General features: G+C 36.8%; 1 protein-coding gene across 5 annotated transcripts in view; it reads left to right on the top strand.

Moving 5' to 3' along the window:
• Positions 1-16,909, top strand: part of Atf6 (bZIP_ATF6 domain-containing protein ATf6) — a 309,841-nt gene that overhangs the window by 258,369 nt on the left and 34,563 nt on the right. The window lies entirely within an intron of this gene.

The following is a 16,909-nucleotide window of genomic DNA, read 5'->3' as shown; positions in this document are numbered from 1 at the left end:
CCTTGAGGTAAAACCCCCTCAGGATCAGTCCAGTTCCTCTTGATGCTTGGATGATCTAACCCAAGATGGTAGACGCCAGAGATGTCCAAAACAACACAAGCAAGGGCAAAGTTACCGGGGATAAAGCACCAAGGTGGGGCTCCCTTTACGAGGAAGAGGCCTGCGGGGAATAGTGGAGGTCGAACCCATATTGTTGGAGCCCAGATAGGTCAGAGAATGTATTTCCAAAGCCTTGGTGGGCGATGTACAGGATAGGAAGCCCGCGGCGGAGCTTCAGAAAGGAACCGCTGGGGGCGAGACCCCAACAAAACAAATATTCTGGAGAAAAGCCTGGGTGACCCGGCTTGGTCCAGGCGTGGAGTGCATTACCTGTGTTTTCCCCAGGAGATAGTTCCCAGAAGTGTATAAGCCCCTTGGGTAGCGAAGGCCTTCATGGGCATTCCCGGTCCTCCTGAGCCCTGGATGATCTAACCTGAGATGTTAGAGGTAAATGGACGTCTAACTCTGCGACAACAAAGTCAAGAAATTTAATTCAGTTCTTTATTATTAGTGTGCTGTATCAACAGCCAGAAGGCCAATTACAGATACAGCACAGAGACGAACACAGTAATAACAGTAACAGTAATAATATTAAAAACGACAATGGGAATGACATGGCAGCGGCAGTGTGAATAAAAATAGCATTAACTATAAAAATAGACTTTCATTGTTGGCCAACAGTGACCACCGATTATTTTTGTTGCCTGCCTACTAGTAAAATCTTCACAGACAGAAAGACAAAAATGGACGAGTCTATAAAATTTTCTTCGCTAACGCAAGAGTGTGATGTTTAACGCAGTATGATGCTTGTTATCCAAGATTTATCCTGAATATTTTAATTTAGTGTTATCTGTAAGGAATTTATGAGTCCGTACTTATACTTTGACACAGTACTGACTTTAAATTTTTCGTCTCTTCTTGTACAAGATACCTGTAGTGACTTTCTTGTGTAGAGAAATATCTGTTACAGACTCTACCTTCGTCAGTGCTCCTACCAGAAATCTTCTCACGTTTTGCAGCTATGTTGACATTAATATATACGTGCATTTCTTACACATTGCGCCATTTCATAAAAGCACGCATACACTCAGATAAACTAAGCACTCTACCCACCCTTTCACTTGCAGTGGAAATAATATTATATGTATTCACAGTCTGCAACAAACATTAATCGGGCTTGTTTCAGTGATGTAATCTCCTTATAGAGTATAATCCTCACAAGAGAAAATATGTAACGTCTACATGAATTTATAAGTTTCTGTTAATGTCCGCTACTTCACAAGACTCCGGCCTTACAAGCACACTAGAAAATAATTTGCGTATTTAAAAAACATTATATACTAACAAATTATGTATTACTGTTTAAGTGTTCATGAAGAATATTTTAATTTTTTCCACGAGCATAATTACCCATATTTGTGTACAAATGAAGTAATTAAATGAATCGATATGTTTTGTAAAATAGTCCAATTTATAAGAATCTATTATTTATAATATAAAATGTTTAGTCTCCCCAGTTTTGTCGACTTTTGTGTGTCTGATGTACCTACTAGGCGATCATACACGTTTTTATGTGCATAAAGTAGTGTGTATTTACGGTTGGTTCCTCGTTTTCAACCACATAATGCACAAAGTCACAATAAATGGCGCCAACGCGGAAGATAACAGAAAATATTATTTTTTGACATATTATCAAGAGACATCCAGTATAATACCTGAAAAAACAAGAAGTTTGAACACCGTTTCTTCCAAAGCCGGCACTTCTGAACAAGTGATTATTTGCTTTATTCATTAAAGTGGGCTTAATAATCATAATTCAAAAAATTTAATTTAAAATAATATTTGTGTAAATAAAAGTATGCTTTACAATTGACAGACTATACTGGAGCAAAGCTATAAAACTACTGCAATTAAAACATCTAAGCGTTATGCAGGTGAAACCAGTCTGGTGTTCATAATTCTTGAAAATGGCGAATAAAGTTTGTAGAATGGAGGAAATTGTTATCACTAATTGTAGCGATGAATTAAGCGCATACAAAAGCAGCTCACACTGTATTTTATCTCTTGGGAGCACATATAATATCCATCTGCAGTTAAATATAATTTAACATTGCTCTTATAGAAAAATTATAATGCCGCCAGAGAATGAAATCATTTGAGATGATTAAGAAAATTCACTACGAAAGAGATATCATCCAGAGAATTTGCTGGAAATTTTAACAGCGCGAACACTCAGAGTTTTTAAAAAACGTTAAATATACTGTATAAAGATTTATCAAATATTTACGGTCCCATACAGACGTTAATGAAAGTTTATTATTAATGTCGTAATTTATATGAAGTCGACAGCTTTTGGACTTCTGTGAAAGGATGGAATGACTTTAAATGTGTCAAGAGTACGTAAACATTATATGAAACACAGTACATCATATCTACCTCACTTCGAATACTGCAAAAAAAAAAAAAAATTGTAATTTGGCCTGCAGCTGTAAAAAATCTAACCTTTTTCAATACCGAGTTGTTTTTCACATAGATGTAAATTTGTGCTACAGTTTGCATATTTCCACAGCAGCTGGAGGTTTCTGTTGTTGAAACCTCTCACATATTCAGAACGTTATTTTAAACATTACATAAGCTGAAGTTTGACTCCTCTGATACTGTTAAGTGAGGAACATGATCCATGCTGCAGTGAATAGCTGACAATATTTCTATAGGAGGTCAGCCTGCTGTTTAACTATTGTTCAATACAGTATTTTCAATAAGGATTATAGTATGAACATCTGTAGTGCTACAAATAAAGCCACAAAATTAATGAAATGTAGTCCTACTAGATCAAATATAATTGTTTCAGATGAACATGTCTTTTCGCTGTAAAATACAAGACCATCTTTGCCTTCATTCGGGTTTGACTTTCTAAACCCTTTAATTTCAGGATAGTGACACTTAATTCTCGCCTTGCTGAGATACATAAGTGCAAGTGCAAGGATGAAGAGAGGTCGACCTTGCGTTTGTATTCTTGTACATTTTCTCCCAGACTGAATATATTTAGTTCTTTTTAATATCGATGTTTCTGTCTTTATCCACTCTTCTACAACCTACCACTAATCTCAGTAATCTAATTTCATAAGTTTAAGTTTGTTGAATGTGTTGTTTAGTTACAGTCCAGAATTCACTGTCATTTAAGAGGGTTTATATTGTTTTGAAAATGTGATACAATTTTTGAATTGTCTTTTACTGAGATATATTATGTTCCACATAGATAATTGAAACTTTTAAATTTATTTTTTACCTATAAGTTTCTATTACTACCCAATTGACAGCAAGATAATGAAAGCATTGGCGAAATTATAAATATTATATTTATTATTGCCATTAATGTGCATAAATTAAGGATATAAACTAGCCAGTTACTCAGAATTACAATCTGAAGACTTTAAAATATTAAAACCGAAGGTCATAACTCTATCGGATTTGAACCTCTCAAGTACATAATTCTGTATCAGTTCTCTACTAAACCTTCCTGGCTACAAATGCAGTTTCGCTTATATGCTCTGGTTGCTCAAGGATACATCTGCAGATCAGAGACATGTATGTGTTTTGACGCCTGATATATGAGGCAGTAGGCACCTCTGAAACGTCGGCAAACTTGTGCTAAACTACACGGCGCAACAAGCCAGAAGACAGTGATTTATAAGTTATTTAAAATCTGTATATAAACATTTTTAATTACGAATTACTACACTTGTTTAATTGCGTCTTGCCGTGTCGGTGGTAGCAAAAATAAGATAGTTTATTTGTTTAAGTTGTATCCTTTCCTTGTTCATAATCTATCACGTGGCCGACGTATTATTTGAAGAATCCATTTCTCGAATATCAGCCCGCAAACTGCCTATCCTGACCTGGTTTTCCTAATAGTCTTAGTAACTCCATATAAATAATGGGATATTGCTTTAAAATAGACTACAGCCGCTTCCACACTGTCTCAAGATCACAACACCCACTATCATTCGACGTCGCTTAACGTAGGGTTGAAAGAGAACCAGTCTTATTTTAATTCGAAAAGTTCACATGTGCTTTTGCTTCAGTTAACAGTTAACTGTGTTCCAGATGCGGAAATGCAGCTGCCGTACTCCATCTGCTAGATTAATAGTCCTGAATCGTATATTAACTGCGAAACTATTGCCTGCATTCTTGATCAAATATTTGCCTAGTTGCATGAGTGTGTCTGTATACATAGATGTGATTGAACTGCTGTGTGTCTGTGAAGATGCAATGCTGTTCATAACTCCACAATTCAGCTATGCGACTCCGCCGTGTTAGTCACAGTGTCATGGATACACGTAGACATCTCACGGTTTATAATTTGTAATAATTAATCACGTTTTGTGTTTAACAAAGTATTCTAGTAGCTGAAATCTTAAGTTTAGTAATGATTTTGTAACGGAAATGACAGTTCCATTAGTTTTACTTATAATGACTTAATTTTTATTCTCTCTCTCTGTATTTACTCTACGGATTCACACAGTCTAAAGTGTTGTAACTTAGGTTCCCTGAATATAACATATTTTCAAACTAAAATATTTGATATTACTAACTAAATAAACAACTAAACAAGTTTGAAATGCACGCATAGCGTAACAATTCGGGCATGTCCTCCAGAAGTTTCCTTTTGACTGTCGCGGAGTTCGCTAGTGACATCAGAGTTGTGTCAGTGGCTGGTGATTCCCCAGGTATCACCTTCAGTAAGGTAAAAACAAGGACCATGGTAACCAAGATAACCGTTATAAAAATGTAACCATGGTAACCAAGGTATCCCGGGAAATGCCCGCCCAGTCACGCGGGCAGAAAGTAAAGCCCCAGTTATTTTTTCCGATGTCAATGGGAAATGGAACATGTCGACGAACTTACCAGGTCGACATTTGCAAGTTCTGATTGGTTAACATTAAGCCGACACAACCGAGTCGTTAAGTGACTATTGTTGGCAGTTTTCTCTAGTCTCCTGCTTCCTCCCTCCTAGGTACAAATATTTTCCTCAGTCGTCTGCCTTGTTCTCAAGCTTTCTCAATATATCTTCCTTTCTTAGTGTGGAAGACTACGTTCCACATCCATACAAAACGACAGATAAATGTATAATAACATGTACATTTTAATATTTACTTTTTATAAAATAAAATTCGAGATTCAGAACTGCGTGGCAGCAAGCATTTACCGAATTTAATGTTCTCGCAATTCTTTGCTTAACAACTTGGTAACTATTCGTACCAGTTGCCTTAAGTCAATATCTACGTTTTTTATTTATGGGTTTGTGTCATTCTCCATGTAAACAGAGAGTTCTTTCTCAAATAGCTTTAAACATTTGATCTGCATAAAGGTGACACTTTGTTCCGTTTGCCGTCCGGACTCAATTATTGAATATGTATTATTTAGACGAGTTTCGGCTTTCAAGGCTTGATGTATTACCGTTCTTTCCAAATTATTTACATTTCGCCGCAATTTCATATACTTTATTGGCCACCTTTACAGTTTCTTTCTGCAGTCTGGTGACAACATATGAACATACACTTAGTTTTCTTTGTCTTTACATTTAAACCAACTTCCTTTATAGCATCTAACAGAAATTGTTTCTCTTTTTAGAAGAATTACGTAAGTAAATTTCTGAAATAGTGTCTCCTTTAAAGATGGAGCAGACGTATGATAATAATACTGAGATGTATGTTAAGAAGAAATAATTACTGTGAGAAGCGATGGCGGTTGGAACTAGTTCAGAATCGTATCAAATGCCGGACATTGGTATCAACAGAATTCAACAGTAGGATTCTGCTGCCAGAGGTTTGGTAAACTTGTGTATGTGTAAATAAACACATAATTCGTGGAGATTTACTCTGACTGTGTTCTATGGAGCGTTTTAGCGACTCCTTCGTGTCATAAAACACAATCAATAATTCTAGTAAGAATCTGGTATAATATTTGTCCAGAGGTATTATATTTTATTAATATTATACATGTTCTCACATTTCTAAAAATAACCTAATGCTTCTAGTATTTGGAAGATTTTTTATAAGATGACTTAAAATGTATTCACCTTCCACACCATCGTTTCTGAATAACCGAACTTTTCATCCAAGATAAAAGGAAAAGGAGAAGTCATCAAATTCAAATCTTCTTTCCATTTATAACAGTTAAATTTTCTCAAATAAATATTTTTTCTTTCATTATTATTAGTATATGAAATTTTAACTGTGTTATAACAAAACTCGGTTCTTCCTGCACATTATAAGAGCGCTGAAAAATTCCATCTTCTCCAAGTAGCCTGAGGTGGGAATATATTTTAGGCCTGTTTCTTTCCTAATGAAAAATGTTTCTCCTCACGCGAAGTGTTTAATTTGCTACGTGTATTTTCTTTAGACTGGCTGCTTTGTTTCCAGTACAAGTAAGCGCGTGATGCCATCAGCCGCTGTTTCTGACTATGTTGTTTAGATTTCCTGCAGATGAGCATACATTAAGGTCGCTCTGTACACTGCACTCGAGTTTGAGCTAAAACACAGTTATTTTTAACGTTTCAAGACTTGTGCGTTGAAGACCTGTCACTGGGACCACGCTCTAGTATCAGCACTCCTGCTTCGTATTAAGAAGGTTACGTGTTCGAAAATTAGCCTGGACACAGACAATCCTGACTGATTTCTTCGTGTTTCTTCTCAGTCCCTTCATGTAGGAAAGTAGCTCTATGGTGCTAAGTCCTTCTTGAAAAATGGTCAAATTTCCAGCCCTTTATGGAACCATAACGTTTATTACTGTGTACACAAGTCTGAAGCCGTGCAACATTACGTGCCATCTTAGTTCTTTGCAGTGGGGAATTTGGCAGCAGTGTTTAGTAATTGAATATACAACAAATTAGCAAAATATAGAAGATTTTGCTCTTCTGGGTTTATATACGCACTGCAGAATCTGACAAAGTGATCAAGTAACAGTGCTCACCTTTTTGTGTATGTGTGTGTGTACAATATATATATATATATATATATATATATATATATATACACACATACATATATACACACACGCTTAAACCTTAGGATGTTGTTTCGTGGCACTTATTTACGTTTCGTAAATGTGTGATTTCAAACGCCATATAGACCTAAATCCAGGCCAGAACTGCACGTGTTTCTGAAGGCTAGAAGTATCGTGTCATATACAACGTGGAGAGGGTTACATGACGACAATGATGACGGCGATGATCTTGTATGGTAACGCCAAACATCGTCAGTTGTCATTACATTACAAATATTTGCAGTTTGTGGTAGGAATTTCCGAGTATCCCTGTAACCGGATTAGAACGCCGAGAGCCTCGTAAGGGTGAAGGGATCCATTTACAAAGCTGGAACACCTCTGGTGAAGCTGGCGCACTGCAGGTGTCTCTGGGAGGGGGCTGGAGCCGCTGTCAGTTTCTTAACAATTCTCTGCAAATACACGCGTCATTATCATTCCTCAGGTGTTCTGCGAAAACTTTAATTTAAATAGAAGTTCGTACTGAAGAAGTTTTGCTTCTGAGATCTGAGGTTCTCACAGGGGTGAAGATGTCAGTGTAGGTATTCTGAGTTATGAAGCCGTGTCCACTTGATGGTTACCAACGTTTTAACCGAACATAGACTGCTTCTTTTATCTTCAGGGCTCAAGAGTTCCTCCGAAACGTTAATATCCACCTAAAATCCATAAGGACAGCATCGACAATATTTCTTCAAACTTACCTGATTTATATTGTTATTTTACTTGGGCATATATTTATTTGATATACAAACAGACGGAGATGAGTTGTAAGTAAATAACCTAGAATCTGAGTCTGGGGTATCAACAGAGAACGTTTTTAATATAACTGACTTATACAACATATTACTTGAATAAGTACCAAAACTTCAGTGTTATTGATAATGCTGTCGATTAGAAAATATACTTTACTGAAGTCTCTGTACGATTTTTAGTTATGTATGTTTCAGTGAAAATGTTTTGTTTCGGAGCACTAGAAAGAAGATTAGAGGTTTGATCTTGATTTTTTGATGACACTATATCTGTTGAAACTGTAGGCCTACTTACCAGGCCTGTCGAATTACATAAATGTTTAGGGAGGCAGTGGTCATGGAATTTCAATGCTTTATCCGCCATTTGCCTAGCGGGATTTGTAACAATTTCAAAAAGGTTCGATAAATATAGCCGGCGTCCAAGATTCAAACCCGTCATCTCCGAAAGTTCGAAAGTGTTACGCTGGAGTCAACTTTCTCGGTGCTAGAGTGATCAGTGTTGCTATACGAGTATTATCACATGTTTTCAACGTCAGACATGAGACCCTTAGTCAGTCTTGGCCTCGGAGACGTTTGGCCGAACAAAGAAGCCAGAGCAAATGCCCCTCCTGTAAAAAATTTTAGTTCTATATTTTTGATGGATAAAATATGGTTTCTTTATTATTGTGTCAGTGATGCCAACAAAGTCTTTTTAAGATCCCGTATTTCGTTTTGCCATCGAAACGTCAGCGACATCTAACGGAAACATTTATAACTATGCGGTTCTGTAATGCGACGCGGAGGGATCTGGTCTGGTGCCCCAGCTTAGATATAACAAGATTAGCTCCGTCCGCCCAATGACTATTCATCTCGCTCTTTACGACAGTGTGGACCGCTACGGTTGTCCCAGGGACTGTTTGTCTTTCCCAAGTCAAGTGCACAGTAAAAGATGCAGTAACTGACAGTCTATGTAACAGAACACTAAGCGAACCTTCGCTTGTAGCTGGCGAGTACCAGCCACTGTCCGCAGATCAAGACGAACGTGCAAAAGAATTCTATTTGAAAAGTTAACGTTAGAACTTTCAGGAAATTTTAATAATTAAACTCTTTTTATAATAAATTATTTAAAAGTATAAATATTTGAAAGAGTTTTAAACTCTTGGTGAATTCTGTTGCTACCAGAGAACGTCCTCCGGGTGGCGAATGGGGGAAACGAATCGAAGCATGTTGAATACGTGATCGTGGGTCAACAGAAACTCAGTTTCTAGGGGCATATGAACCGTGGGACAGCGTCGCTCGAGAAATGCAAATGAGGAGGAAGACTTGAGGGTGTGTTGCCTTTCCTCCGAACTGACATGTGGCATCGGGAAATTTTATTGCTCGAAACACTTTAATTTCCAAACATCATAACATGATTCAAAACGTAACATAATTCTATTAAGGAAATAGAAAAATATGTTAGATTATTCACCTATTTAATAAGTTCTTTTGTATTAATTTTAATTGCGAGGTAGATGAAAAATAAGTTTCAACAAGATGTTTGATATAGTTCCAACAAAATTATAAAATATGGAGATTTCTGTCTTCTGGGTTGTTGTGCGGTGTAGTCTGGTCGATGAATCGCCCTGATGACGGAGGCAGTATGACCTCTGAAACGTTGGTAAACATCGACCATACTACACAGCGCAACAACCCAGAAGACAGAAATCTTCATACTCAATCGCCCTGATGACGGAGGCAGTATGACCTCTGAAACGTTGATTAACATCGACCAGACTACACAGCGCAATAACCCAGAAGACGGAAATCTTCATACTAAGAAACGCCCTGATGACGGAGGCAGTATGACCTCTGAAACGTTGTTAAACATCGACCAGACTACTCAGCGCAACAACCCAGAAGACAGAAATCTTCATACTCACCGCTGTGAAAACCTCAAATCTTACAACAACAAAAATGCTATCACACTTGGATTTATAAAGTTCCTGGAGCTACCGTGGAAAGACTGGCCAATTAAGAATAAAAGCAACTGGAATTAAAACTGTTTATCTTCTGGATGCAGATTAAAAAGATCATGAAATGAAATAAGCAGTCACAAAGGGACTAAATACTTTTAACAAAACTGACGGCGGAATTAAATGTAGAACGAAATGTAATGTACAGATCCAAGTAGTGAGCTAGTAAGTCGTTTGTGTAGCGTAATAGCCTGAGATCCCTCCAACGTGCTCTTGGTTAACGTGAGTGACGACCGAAAATGCAGAGTGAGTGTTCACTGCCTTCTAGTTTTAATGTCATGCAGTCCCGCACAACACCCGTTATACTCTCTTACTTGAAAACATCATTCTTTGTTCGTTCTTTAACAGTCTTTTTTGAATGTGACTGTACTCCATCTCAAAGTTTTTACAAAAGCTGTATGCATAATGAAACCAGCTAACCGACTGTTAGTCGGTTTGTACACAACACACTTTGCAGTAGCGCTGCGTTTCTATACCAAACCTTTTGAAAGAAGACCAACACAAGATACTTTAACATGTTATGCGGGCCTGCATAACAAAACTTTCTAATGCATTGAATATTCAGTTTACGTAAGAGTAACTTACGCTACGACAAAACAGGCTTTGTACAATCGTCTTTCTAGTTCATAACGTGGCATTGTTCAGATAAGTAAAAGTTAATGTCCTTTACTCTGAACGCAGTCAGTGCTTGTGAAGCCCCCAATAATAAGCGAGATTATGCTGGTTGGTTTGTGCATTAAAATTACAGTTTATACATAAATATAATATCAATTTTAGCTAAGCAAAACTTGTAGAGAACATTATTCTGACAATTGTCAACGTTTTACGTCTTCTTTTATAAAATATTATGGGCGTAACTCTGATGAGTTGTATTGTACTCCGTAACATGTTGTGGAACTACAATTTAAATGAAAAGAAGTAATTAAGCAGTTATTATATTTGTATTGAATTAAACGGAGTTATGTTTGTGTAATATGTAAAGAGCATTTGTTATAAATATCTCTGCTCCCCTCTCCCTAAGTAGGTAAAAAACTTGACTGAAACAGCTAACGGTCAATATATCGAAGCTACTGTAACTTAAGTTAGTTTCAGACAACGTAGCTATAACTAGAGATATTAAAAGTAATATAATACAGACATGAGAGATCTAATTTGTTAAATGTGATCTAGCTCACTGACAATGTTCTTGGTTAGCACAGACAATGCAGAAACACTACTAGTAATTCTGCACCGCTACACATCTAGTTTCAATTAAATTTAGAGCCAGGTTAAGAGGCAGTCCTGAATGAGCATACACGATCACTTCAACTAGAACCAGTAACAGGCACGGTCTCTGATGGCTTTCTTTGAGAAGATAACCTCACAATTAATTACAATTTTCCAAATGAAGCAATTCGTACGTAAACTTTATTTAGTTTCCATTTTGAATGATACATAAATGAAGGTTACAGCGATTCACATTATAGTTGTGTCATTAGAAAAGGCCGCTTTATGGAGGGGTGGGGATCTTTTTGAAACGTGAAGAATGCCTTCGGGATTTCTGTGTAATCCAAGGACACCTTTCCGATCTTGTATTTTTGTTAATGCAGCACAACGATGTCAGTTGGTGACTATAATTTTTTAATAAAGTAATAAAACACAATATATGAAGTCAAAAGTGTTAGAACCATCTGATAGAACTACGTTTATTTCATTAAACTTTTAAGTATTCCTAAATGTTTCGACAATTCTGCTATCTTCAAGGGTGTCTAGTTATATAAATGCTGTAAATAAATTAGTGTGTTGTAAAATAAAATTTGTATGTATCGTCTTGAAATACTCCCAGATATGTTCTTGCAATTAGTTATGATTTCATATCTTGTAGTCGCTATATCTGTTGGAATGTCAGAGTAAATTGCTGTGAATAGGAAATAGCGCGGTCGTATCGTGGTGTGAAAGAAGGTGCTTCAGAAAATACGAGTCTGAAAACCTTTTCGTTCCATAGCTTTATTTTCACGTCATTAATTAACATGTTTAAATGGACTGTATTTCCTTTTCTCTTTGTGTAGCTACGGGTCGTGTACGAGAGTGTAGTTCTTTGTTGAGGATGTTGATTCATTAATGTGTGGTTTCCTGTTTACAAACACCGTTATATCTACTTAATTTAACCACAGCTTGCATAATGCACTGGAAGTGTAGTAGATTGGCGAAAGCTTAAAACCTTGTGCATGACATGTGCATCAGTCGTATCTGGAATTTCGTGTCCAACCGCTTCATGATTTGGCGTTAAATAATTCAATTCCTTTATTTAAGTGCTTAACAACAGCCAGATCAGGCCAATAATGATGATTATGATGATAATTCAATTCAATTCAATAATAATAATAATAATAATAAAGCAAAAATAATTCCAGTAGTTATAGGGGCAACAGGAACTGTCTCCAGGTCACTCAGTAAATATTTGTCCAACATCCCGGGCGAACACGACATCAGGGAACTGGAGAAGACCGCCATTTTGGGAACTTCATACATCATTCGAAAGACGCTGTCGTAAAATAAAATTATATAATACATGTGACACTTGCTAAAAACAATATGGATCCCGGAAATAGCTGCTGCCCTATGTACCTTAGGGACAAGGTCTGTCTAGGGTACATAGAAGTACATACCCCATAAAGTGGTGAAGAGATGGGATAATAATAATAATTCAATTCAATTCAATTCATTTATTAAAGTACTTGACAACAGCCAATAATAATAATAATAATGCACTGATTATTAATACAGCATACTATACCCTGTATTACATTAATTGAAATGTGATATCAAGATACTAAGTTACCAACGAGTGAGTGGTATGAAAGAAAGCTTCTGTGTGTTAAAATTACAAATATAACGATAGAACGAATTTCTGAGTCTGCGTGACAAATTTTTATAGCCTATTATCAGACGTTAAGCACAGGAATTGATGACAGAGTTGCCTAATTTACGCTACATAGGTGTAAGCGTTTGAACGAAAAGTAGGCTTAATGAGTTACTTCGAGAACGTCTTTAATTATCCCCCCACCTCTTCCATAGTCTTCCGAGAGGTTCCCTTAAATAAATCCTGCAAGCATTTCACGTTTCCCGCTATCCAATCGACATGTTAATTCCAGATGAGAGGTGCAAAAAATGATGCTCATCATTCACCATTCCCTTTAATTGCTCCAATCTGTTCCGAACTCAAGAAGACGTAATTTTTATACGAGATGCGCTGTAGAGGGAAGAACAGGGGATTCACACATATAACCCTCCTTATCGTAATTGTAATGGTGTTCCTGTTTAAAGGTGGAAAAGACGAAATATTATTTACTATCCTTCTTTGCATTGGTTTGCCTCATGTCGTTCAGAAAAAATTCGACGAATCACCACATGACATTCAGTACTAAATCATATTCCGGATATGGATTATTATATATTGTAGTGGAATCCTCTGTCATAATCTTCTTTCAGTGAATGATAAACTATAATTTTCCATTTTTATCCTGCAGCGACAGAGGGCTCTGATTAATGCATTTCCGTATGGTCCAGTGAGACAACATTTCCATTTATGTGTTACATTCGGATGTATTTATATCTTTCATCAGCAAGTAATAATTTCGTCTGATTTGTTAAATTAATTGTAAAATATACGAGCTGGTCTATCTTCATGCGAACACTAGAACTTCGACAAAATCCTTTCAAATACCTGAAGATGGCTTCTATCAGGCTAAGTTGTGCTAATGGGAAGATACATTTTATTCTTGTTGTCTACGTGATAGAAATCTGTTTAAATTCCTCCAATAAATAAATTAAAAATGACATTAGTTTTCTTCAACCCTGAATGTGGAAACAGTATGTTCCACCAAAAGTTTGGAATATACCTACAACTCCACACAGTGATATTACACAGATGACCAATTTTTGGCTCATTTAATTACTATTTTGAAGGCCACTGTAGGCCTCAATTGAGTAATGCAAGTTTAAACTGAACATTATGTGGTTTAGCTTTTAATAATTTTAAAGTCCGGCTTCAGCACCATTGCGCGTTAAGCCTGTATAGCGAGAATGACAGGTGACTGGTGATGTGACACACTTGACAATATATTGACTATAAATCGCGGAATATGTGACGAACACATCTCCACTGACTGTACAGTAATGAGAATATTTCAGTTTTTCTTTTTTTATATTTATAAAAGTGTTTTAATGTACGATGGATGTAATTTTGTAATAACCAATGAACAAAATAATAACGTAAATATAAGTCAGCGTGCTAGTGTTGATAAATGGTCGAATGACCATAATAAGCCTACAGACACAAATTAAAGAAATAAGCGATTGCGTATGGGACTGAGAAATAGAATCTAAACGACATCTTCAGCTAATTCAGATAATACTCTACTGATAACGGCATTTTCGTCACACCAGACCCAATGGCATGGCACTTTTTAGTGTAATATAGCATTTCCTTCACCGGCTTTTCAGTTGTGCTTTGTTTTACGGCTTACTGTAACCTTCGAAGGACAGGCACCAAGAACCTCGTGTCAAGATAGCCGATCTCCGGGCCGATAGTCTAAGCCAGGACCTCCTGAATGCGAAGCAGTAGTCCCGTTAATCCCACTGCGACGTTGAATATAATGTAATCATTACATTTCCGCGGCTTTGTCTGCTTCAACGAAGTTGTCTAGAGTAGACATGTAAGTAAGTAACAAGAAATGAAATATTTGTGTTGATTTCGTTTACAGACACAAGTTAATGAAGATTGGAAGTTTTGTAAGATACTTTCAGTGTTACTAAATGTGAGGTTATTTAATGCAGCGGTAGCAAATTGCGGATTGCGGGCCGCATGTGACCCTCGGAAATTTTTTTGCGGCCCGTCATATGATTTGGGAATTAGCTAATGCAAGGGGAAAAGTTACTGCTTCTGACAAACACTCATTAATACATGTGCACTACCGAATCATAAGATTAAATAATCGCATAGAAAATATTTTAATGGAACAAAAATTTTGTAAATGTAGACCTGTAACGTTAAAATCGTGTTACTGCTGAAACGTACGTCGTTCCGATGTTCAAACTTTTTAAGATTTAACAAAATAACACGAATAACACTGTGATATTAATAACTTAAATTTCATAAAATTAACAAAGGCGAACTCAACGCTGTTTGAAATATAATAAATAACATCTTTATAATAAACTCGGCAGTATGGAGAAATACGTCTATTATCCGTTTTCATGTAAATACTAGCTACACGATTTTATAATATTTTTCTTAAGTCCTCGACAAAGGTATGAATGGTCAGTGCTGCTTCATTTAATGACACCGAACCCTGATTTAATACGCGACCAGAAACACTGCAGAAAAATATTTCCTATCTGTGTATGTGATGTTGACAATTAAACTCCTTTAATATATAGAATTTTCCAGGAGACAGGAAGTAATATTTGAATTATGTGTGTGGTCTATCGGTTAGAACGCTGGCCTTGTAATCCTTGGGTCTCGGGTTCGATTCCCGGCGGTGCCCAAATTTATAGCTTGTGTTGGGCAAGGCCGTGGTCTACGCAACACGGAGTTTTCCTCCGGGGGCTTCCCCGGTTTCTCCGTGGCATCCCAACAATTACTCCATTCACACACAGAAGAAGGCAATGGCAAACCACTTCTGGATCATCTGCCAAGAACGTATATGAACAGGTCCCAGTCCGAGAAAAGGATGGAAGGATCCTGTTCATATGGACCTGTCGTCAGACAGAACACTAAATAATAATAATGTCTTTATAATTACAACGTGCTGTACCGCGACTGTGTGTAATCCCGCCAATCGTCAACCTTCAGTTCTGGTCCCCAGACTAATCCAAGGCGAAGACAGCCCTCACGGTTATTTAACATGTCTGTAGACGCGAAAGTACTTTCAATCTTAATGTGTGTCCTATCTGTCGTTTTGTGTAATGTAATAACGCTGTTGTGGACAAAACGAAATTGATAAATATGTTTATAATCCTTATAAAGTTTGACGAACAAATGTAACATTTATCTGAATGGGTAACAATGCACCCGTTCACATCACATGTGTGAAAAGTACAGCTGGGAAATAGTGTGAATAATAATGAAACCGTTCTGTTTACATTCCTTCCTCGAACAGAATACCTCGTTGTTGTTATAACTAATTACCAACTTCATTTAGCAGAACTTTTTGACGTAAATACGTCTATATTGAAGGGTCATTCCGCAAAAAACTGTTACGAAAAAGTGTAACGAAAAAGTGTAAGATCCGTATCAACAAATCGACAACAATGGTTAGCTTGCGTGCATTGTTATGTTACCTAGGAAACGTCAGCTGTTTACTCGGCATTGTTGTGTTACATTACTGCCGTCAACAATCCGCTTTCGTAACAAGATGGATGACATTGAAGATAACATTACATTACTTTACTTTACATTGCATTACATTACATTACAGAGACGTAAATATAATTTAAATACAGAGACGTATTTACGTCAAATTCTCCGGAACCGTGGTTCCACTGTAAACTTTTTATTAGGCTAACAGTACCACCTTATCAGGAACTTCCTCGTATTTTATGGAATCCGATGAATAATGTCAAATAAAGAAGTAGAATGGAAATCGCGCTGATAGAAATTAAAACCTGTTATTGAAAGATTAATTAAGCAGAAGCAGAGTCAAATGTCTCACTAATAAATTGTTACACGAACTTACAGATTTAACATCCTTTTCCTTGTATCTAGGTTTTCGTGGCGGTAATTCAGTTCACAATTTCGGCTTTCGGGGATAAACCGCGTCTAACGCTAAAAATTGTGTATTGTTTCGACAAATATTGCAGTTTCTTTCTTCAGGATGTGCATGTAATGGTTGAGCGCTTTTGAAAGCCTTGTGTAAGGCAGGCACTAGGTGTCATTTGGGTGTAATGGTGCGGAATCTACCACTCTTGTTGCATTATAGCAGAAATACTATCAGCCTGACAGATGTCTTTCCGCTAGACGCCCTTATGCCATTTTCCTCACTTCAGCTGTACGTAATATTTCATGTTATTTGATTTTACCCGTAATAGATTGGTAACTGA

The sequence above is a fragment of the Zootermopsis nevadensis genome, unplaced genomic scaffold, assembly GCF_977971745.1.
Source record: "Zootermopsis nevadensis isolate Lab colony 2312 unplaced genomic scaffold, Znev_1.0 Znev_ptg000002l, whole genome shotgun sequence".
NCBI classification, from domain to species: domain Eukaryota; kingdom Metazoa; phylum Arthropoda; class Insecta; order Blattodea; family Termopsidae; genus Zootermopsis; species Zootermopsis nevadensis.
This window is presented reverse-complemented; position numbering and strand designations above follow the sequence as displayed.